Source organism: Vitis riparia, unplaced genomic scaffold (genome assembly GCF_004353265.1).
Source record: "Vitis riparia cultivar Riparia Gloire de Montpellier isolate 1030 unplaced genomic scaffold, EGFV_Vit.rip_1.0 scaffold447_pilon_pilon, whole genome shotgun sequence".
Lineage (NCBI taxonomy): Eukaryota > Viridiplantae > Streptophyta > Magnoliopsida > Vitales > Vitaceae > Vitis > Vitis riparia.
The window spans coordinates 163,323-169,595 of record NW_023269680.1 but is presented as its reverse complement, the minus strand read 5'-3'; positions in this window follow the sequence as shown (position 1 = coordinate 169,595).

The window sequence follows — 6,273 nt, the reverse complement described above, 5'->3', positions numbered from 1 at the left end:
TCGTGACACTTGGCAAAATTGGGATGCACAAAAATGAGCCCCAAATGGGGGTCTACAACTGTGTTTGCACAATTCAAGGCTCATCAAAGAATTTTATTTCTATTCTTTAGTTTAAGCAGCAAATACAACCAATTTCCAACATTTAACATACAGAATATAAGAAAAATAAAAATAAAAATAACATTCAAAGCGGAGGATAAACCTTGATATAAATCCAACTTTGGAATCTCTTAATTGTAAATCAATAAAGCAATGAGCAAACCAATATGTAATATTACTGTGGTTAGATTTTTTATTAAACATAATAACATAGAATCATTTGGATGACATTATTCACCTCTTACATCTAGTAGTTAATTATTTAATGGGAAATATTGTGATTTCGACAATTATAAGATAAGAAATTTCGTTCATGATGCCTTTCTCTATACAGGTGCATATGCATAGTGAAGAATATATATATATATGTTGGAGATGGTATTGATGTTGGTTGTCTTTTGCTACCTCCAATTCTATGACATTCATCAATTCAGACCTATGTGAAATGAAGAGACTTTTAGTTTCCTATGGTGCCAAATAGTAGTGAAAAGGGTTGGGACTCTGCTTTCATTTTCTAAGTTTTCCTGGGACCCAAACAAATGATAATTGAATAAAGAGATAATAGATTGAAGGAGTACTCAAAGGGCAAGTAAAGAGCCAAGATATTTAATAGATCTCCCTAAAAAAAAAAAAAAAAAATTGATTGATAGCAATGACATCTGTTTATACATGATATGTGAACTATATATAGTATATAGTAGCATTATTGATCCATAATGCAATGCAATAAATCTCCTCCTTTTCTCGACGACCAAATAAAGGATATAATCTCCTCATACACAAGAGTTCCAAGGAAATATATCACTCAGATTACTATTTGATAGATAGTTGAAAAACAAACGAAAATATTGAAAATATTTATCCAACCACATGCTAATGCAAAAATTCCATTTTCTTTTCTTTTTTTTTTCTTAAAATTTCTTAGTAACCAAATGTCCACAAAACAAAATCAAAGAGATTTTGGGAAAAAGGAAAAAGAAAATGAAGCAGACAACAAACCCTAGGCCACATACTCTATTATTTCTTTTCTACATAGAATTATTATTTTTCAATTTCTTTTTTCGCCAGGCAAATTAACTCCAGATTAAACAAGATTTAATGCGTTAGATTTGTTAACAACTCTATTAATTCTTAAAAATAATTTAAAACTTAAAATAAAAAACTCGTTAATACCATATATTTATTAATATAATAAAACATCTTTTTTCTTACATATAATAAAATCGTATAATTTATGATTTTATTATAATATTAATATTTATGTTTTACTAAAAACTATATATATTTTAATTTATTTTTAATTACAAAATTATTTTCATTTTCAATAAGACTTCAATTAAATTTAATTAATTAATATTATATAAATTGAATTTAAAATGTTTTTACAAAATCAATTTTCATTTTTCTGCACTCTTTTTAACATTTCTTTTTTCCTTTTGGTTGCCGAGAAAATCTATTTTTTTCCTGTCCTTAAGTTTCTAGGAAATTACAAACTTGCAAGTATATTCTCGCCTTTCAAATGGGTGTTTCCAAGATTCCTACTTTTTTTTCTTCTTTTTCTTTCCCTTCCTTTGATTTCTCAGCAACAAAAAAGATCATATTTGGAAACTGTTCCGCAACTAGGATCGCTAACCCAATAGGTCATTAACGGAAACTGTTTAGTTAAGAGGAAGAATATTTGTCACGATTTCCCCAGAACCCTAATTTCTATTTGGTTGCCCAGAAAAAACAAGGAAAGATAGAAATTGACTACTTGAACTTTGGATGTTACTTTTGCTTCGTAGGGTATTGGATCATTAGAAGATTCTGAAAAATAAAGAGTAAAAAACAAAATGGTGGTTGTCAAGGCACATATAAGCTCTTATTCTTATCTAATTCCTTTTCTTTTCCTTTGTTTTGAATCATGATCAAACTTTTCGTCTCCATGAATGTAGGGAAAATTGAATGTAGCTTCAAGTCGAGTTGCAGGAGATCAAAAAAATCTAAAGAGTGGTACATTTTAATTGTTTCTATAATGAGAAATTTTATACTCTCATGTATTAATTGGATGCTTTGTTTCTGAAACAGTTGGCTTAAGTTTCAAGGTTTATTATGAGAATGAGAGGGTTAACATTGGTTCACATGATTCTGTTGGTACTGGTTTGATGTTTATCATTTGGCTTTCAACAATAAGTTTTTGTTGATGGCTATCTTAGAATTCAATGTTATGTTTTCAATTTTTTTTTAGTAGAACCATGAGAAAGACCCTAATCCCAACAAGGTTTTTGATTTTACCAACTTTTGAATTAATAATGTATAGATTTCAGACAAAATAGAGGAAATGAAAAGGAAAATGAAAATTTGACTCTCGTGTTTTATGTTTTTGTTCACTAAAAATTGGAAAAACAAAAGAAAAAAAGGTAACTTAAGGGGACATAAATTGGAATAAGTAAAAGAGGCAGAAATCTGCTAAAGGAGAAGACAACAATTACTCAATTGGAAAGGGTGAAGCTTCACTAACAAAGAGTAACCGAGTAACAATCCCAAGGTGGTTTGGGTAATTCATTTATCTCTCAAAGCTTGAGCAAAGGTAACTTAAGGGGACATAAATTTGAGCATGCAACAACACAACATCCTCCCCCCTTCTTCCCTCTCTCTCTGATATTGCTTGCACCCTATTATGTGTTTAGCATAATGCCAAAGTAATGTTATTAGGGCAAAATATTTGCATCCTCTGTTCTCATCCTTTTTTATCCTTTGCCTGCAACCATGAAGTACTGACAATTTTCTTGTTGTTTAATAGGGTAAAGTGGGAACAAATATAAGTCAAGGTGCTAGTGTTTGTAATACTTCAAAGAGAGGTACTTTGCTATTTTTCAAAAAAAAAAAAAATTTTTGATTAAATGGTGTATTATATGCTCATTATGGAGAATAGCAAGTGCAAAAAATTTGAAGGCCTCTTCTAATAACCAAATGACCAAGGATTAGGGTTGTGAATCTGTTAATAATGCTCGAAGGTATTCTTCATTATTTTTCTCATATTTACAGAATTTTAGTTTAGTACTTGAATCTTTTAATGCTGTTAACTGAATACACAACCTACTTTGTGGTTTTTCTTATACCTACAAAAATGTTAATCAATGAGTTGTTTTTTCGTTCCTTTTTCTAATTTGTTGCCAGGACTGCGAGGCTCTCTCATGAACTGACAAGGTTTGTGAGTTTGCAGAATATAGTCTGGATTATTTGTTAAGAACAAATAACTAATCATGACAATTTTATTATTTCTTTTTGCTTGAAGGAAGTCATTACCAGTTATGAGGGTTTATTTTTAAGTATCATTTAAAAATCATTAGTTTGGTTATTCTTTTATCTCAAGCTTAGTTTAGTTTATAAAAACTATTAGTTTGGTTCCTTTGTTGATATTATACTTAGCTTAGTTTCTTTTAAAAATCATTAGTTATATGGTTATTCCATTAATCTCATGTTTGAATTAGTTTTTAAAAAATTATTAATTTGGTTTTTTTGTTGATATTATGCTTGGTTTAATTATATAGAAAATCATTAGTTTGATTATTTTGTTAATCTTGCTCTTAGTTTAGTTTTTAAATATTATTAGTTTGGTTGCTTTATGGATATCACCTTTAGTTTAGTTTCTATTAAAAATCATTGGTTTGGTTATTCCGTTGATTTCATGTTTAGTTTAGTTTTTACAAAAAAATTAGATTGGTTGTTTTTTAGATATTATGCTTAGTTTAGTTTCTTTTAAAAATCATTAGTTTTATTATTCAGTTGATCTCATATTTAGTTTAGTTTTCAAAAATTATTAGTTTGGTTCTTTTGTTGATATTATGCTGGGTAGAATTCTTTTAAAAATCATTGATTTGGTTACTTTGTTAATCTCATGCTTAGTTTAATTTTTAAAAATTATTAGTGTTGTTTCTTTATTGAAATCATGCTTAGTTTAGTTTCCTTTCAAAATCATTGGTTTGGTTATTTTGTTGATCTCATATTTAGTTTAGTTTTTGAAAATCATTGCTTTGGTTGCTTTGTTGATGTTTTGTTTGGTTTAATCCTATTAAAAATCATTACTTTGGTTATTCTGTTAATCTCATGTTTAGTTCAACTTTTAAAAAATTATTAATTTGGTTGTTTTGTTTAGTTTCTTTTAAAAATCATTAGTTTGGTTATTCTTTTTATCTCATGCTTAATTTAGTTTATAAAAATTATTAGTTTAGTTGCTTTATTGATATTATATTTAGTTTAATTTCTTTTAACAATCTTTAGTTATGTGGTTATTCCATTAATATCATATTATGTTTAGTTTTTAAAAAATTATTAGTTTTTTTGCTTTGTTGATACTATGTTTAGTTTACTTTCTTTTTTAAAAAATAGTTTAGTTATTTTTTAGATCTCATGTTTAGTTTAATTTTGAAAAATTATTAGTTTGGTTGCTTTGTTGATATTATGCTTAGTTTAGTTTATTTTAAAAATCATTAGTTTAGTTATTAATTTGATGTCATATTTAGTTTAGGTTTCAAAAATTATTAGTTGGGTCTCTCTATTGATATTATGCTTGGTTTCATTCTTTTAAAAGCCATTAGTTTGGTTATTCTATTAATGTTGTGCTTAGTTTAGTTTTTAAAATTTTTATTTTGGTTGCTTGGTTAATATTATACTTAGTTTAGTTTCTTTTTAAAACCAGTAGTTTAGTTATTCTATTGATCTCATGTTTAATTTAATTTTTAAAAATTATTAGTTTATTTGTTTTGTTGATATTATGTTTAGTTTAGTTTCTTTTAAAAACCATTAGTTTGGTTATTCTATTAATCTCATGTTTAATTTAGTTTTTAAAAATTTATTAATTTGGTTGCTTTGTTGATATTATGTTTAGTTTGTTTAATTCTTTTAAAAATCATTAGTTTGGTTATTCTTTTGATCTCATGCTTAGTTTAGTTTTTAAACATTATTAGTTTGGTTGCTTTGTAGATATCACTTTTAGTTTAGTTTGTATTAAAAATCATTAGTTTGGTTATTTTGTTGATATCATGTTTAGTTTACTTTTTAAAAATTATTAGTTTGGTTAGTCCGTTGATCTCATGTTTAATTTATTTGGAAAAAAAAAACTATTAGTTTGGTTTCTTTGTTGATACTATGCTTAGTTTAGTTTGTTTAAAAAAAAAAAATCATTAGTTTGGTTGTTCTGTTGATTTCATGTTTGGTCTAGTTTTTAAAAATTATTAGTTTAATGGCTTTGTTAATATTATGCTTATTTTAGTTTCTTTTAAAAACCATTAGTTTAGTTATTCAATTGATCTCATAATTAGTTTAGGTTTAAAAAATTATTAGTTTGGTTGCTCTATTGATATTATATGTTTGGTTTAATTCTATTAAAAATCATTAGTTTGGCTATTCCATTAATCTCATGTTTAGTTTAATTTTTAAAAAATTATTAGTTTGGTCGCTTTGTTGATGTTAAGCTTGGTATAATTCTTTTAAAAATCATTAGTTTGGTTACTCTATTAATCTCACACTTAGTTTAGTTTTTAAACATTATTAGTTTGTTTGCTTTCATGATATTATTTATACTAAGTTTAGTTTCTTTTAAAAATCATTAGTTCGATTAGTCCGTTAATCTCATGTTTAGTTTAGTTTTTAAAAGTTATTAGTATGGTTTATTTGTTGACACTACGTTTAGTTTAGTTTCTTTTAAAAATCATTAATTTGGTTATTTTTTTGATCTCATGCTTAGTTTAATTTTGAAAAATTATAAGTTTTGTTGCTTTCTTGATATAATGCACAGTTTAATTTTCTTTAGAACACATTAGTTTAGTTATTCTGTTGATCTCATGTTTGGTTGCTTTGTTGATGTCATGGTTAGTTCATTTTTTTGAAAAAAAAATCAATAGTTTAGTTATTTAGTTAATCTTGTTTTTAGTTTTTGTTTTAAAAATTATTAGTTTGGTTATCTTGTTTATATTATACTTAGTTTATTTTCTTTAATAAGACATTAGTTTAGTTATTAAGTTGATCTCATATTTAGTTTAATTTTTAGAAATTATTAGTTTGGTTTCTTTGTTGAAATTATGGTTAGTTTAGTTTCTTTTCAAAATCATTAGTTTGGTTATTATGTTGATCCAATGTTTAGTTTAGTTTTTAAAAATTATTAGTTTGGTTGCTTTGTTTATGTTTTGTCTA